Source organism: Echinops telfairi, unplaced genomic scaffold (genome assembly GCF_000313985.2).
Source record: "Echinops telfairi isolate 266 unplaced genomic scaffold, ASM31398v2 ScPeMD7_7469;HRSCAF=8507_1, whole genome shotgun sequence".
In the NCBI taxonomy this organism is placed as follows: domain Eukaryota; kingdom Metazoa; phylum Chordata; class Mammalia; order Afrosoricida; family Tenrecidae; genus Echinops; species Echinops telfairi.
In genome coordinates, this window is record NW_022111373.1 from 114,130,832 (window position 1) to 114,132,976 (window position 2,145).

At 40.7% G+C, this 2,145-nt stretch overlaps 1 pseudogene; it reads right to left on the reverse strand.

Moving 5' to 3' along the window:
• Window positions 1-20: 20 nt before the first annotated feature.
• On the reverse strand, window positions 21-441 carry LOC115873755 (annotated as a pseudogene).
• Between the last annotated feature and the right edge of the window lie 1,704 nt (window positions 442-2,145).

Sequence of the window (2,145 nt, forward strand, 5' to 3'; positions counted from 1 at the left end):
AGTAACTTCCATAATTTTTTTCAATTTTTTGCATGATTTGATTTTGTCCCATCAATAATAATATAACCACATTTTGTCTAAACGAGAGGGCCTTTATATACAGGTCTAGCTAATCCACTTATAGGCAAGGCAAATACTGCTTCTTGAAACGGTCCCAGCATGGACCCCCTGGTCATCCAACCCAAGACACCTCCTTGCCTGGCTTTTTCTTCACTATATTGTGCAGCTACTTCATTGAATCTCATTCCAGCCTTCAACTTTTCCATGGCTTCCAAAATACTGCTGTGTCTTTTGCATAGATTATATTTGACGTTTATTGCATTGCCACCACCTTTGGGTCCCTGAGCCTTCTTGCCAGTGCTGTCACTCCCAGGCTGCTCCCCCTTTCCCACCTTCTTCAGTACTACTTTTTCCTTTGGGCGGCATCTTTGAAACTTTCAGTTGAACTCCTCCATACAATTTTTATTCCTTCGCTTACTATTATAGTCTTAGTTTCACCTCATTAGCCTTGTTAGACCTGCGTATGTTCACTTGTGTAATTCAGATCATTCTATGCAGAAATCCAAGATAGATAAATCCTTCAGAAATAATAATGGGAGTAATGATTCCATGAAGGTACAGGAAGAGAGGGGGAAAAGGGGTAAGGGGGGGTCGATAGCAAAGATGACTGTATAACCCCTCTCAAAGGGAATGAATAACAGAATTGTAGGTGAAAGGATTCATTAAATGGTGTAATATGTATATATATATGAACAAGGGTTCCTGGGGATGAAGGGGATAAAGGGGAGCTCATTTCAAAGAGTTCAAAAAGAAATAAAATGTTCTGAAACTGATGGTGGCAGCAGCTATACAATAATGCTTGAGCTAATTGAATTGAATTATGGATTGTTGTAATATCTGTAAGAACTTCCAATGATTTAAAAAAATTGTAGTAACATAAATACATAAACTAACCACTTTAACCATCTGAAAACAGTTCAGTGCATTTAGTATATTTACCATATCGTGCAACCATCACCACTCTCTGTTCCTAGGACATTTCAGCACTCTCAAAGGAGATGCACATTCCTTCTCTACTTTCTCCTATACTCAGACAGACCCTGGAAATCACTCATCTGCTTGCTGTGTATACATTTTTCTATTCCATGTATTTCACATAAATAGGATCAAACAAGATAGGGTCAATTCCAGCCCAGGGCAGCCCCTTGGATGTCAGGATAGAAATGTGCTACAGAGAGTTTTTAGAGGTTGATATTTCGTAGATAGATCTTTTGCTAATAGCCGAGAGCTTAACTGTTTGCAGCACACACACACACACACACACACAGAGAGAGAGGGAGAGAGAGAGAGAGTCCTCCTCTCATTTAGGGCTTTATTTCTTTTGAGAGAGCCATGTTGGTGGAGTGGGTAAGCGCCTGGCTGCTAACCAAAAGGCTGAACCCCCACAGCCACTTGTAGGAGAAAGGTGTGGCAGTCTGCTTCTGTAAAGGTTACAGCCTTCGAAACCCTATGGGGCAGTTTTACTGTGTCCTGTAGGGTTGTTGTGGCATGATTGGAAGCTTTATTTCTTGTAGCCACCTCCTGTATTGTAAAAATAATAAATTAATAAATGAACCGTTAACTACAGAATCACACCGATACATCTAGATGTGATGGTCAAACAGCAAAATCAGCCACCGTAATTTCATTATTAGCACATATTAGGACTTAGAAATGGGCACAGGGAAAATTGTGAGACTTGGGAAATATGTTTTAGTTCTTGATTTTTAAAAAAATATTTTATTTTATTGGGGGCTCTTACAGCTCATCACAATCCATACATACATCCATTTTGTCAAACACATCTTTACATATGTTGTCATTATCTTTTTCAAAACATTTTCTTTCTGCTTGAGGCCCTGGCATCAGTCCCTCATATCCCCAGCCCCGTCTCATTTCCTCGACTGCTGTCTCATTTCACCCACTTTTCTGCTGTCTGTCCCCCTGGGATGGGGGCCATATGTCAATCATTGTGATTGGTTCCCCCTTAGCTCTCCCTACCCCCAAACCCTTACCTTCCTAGTATCGCTGTTGTCCTTATTGGTCCTGAGGGGTTTATCTGTTCTGGATTCCCTGTGTTGCGAGCTCTTATCTCTACTGCTACAC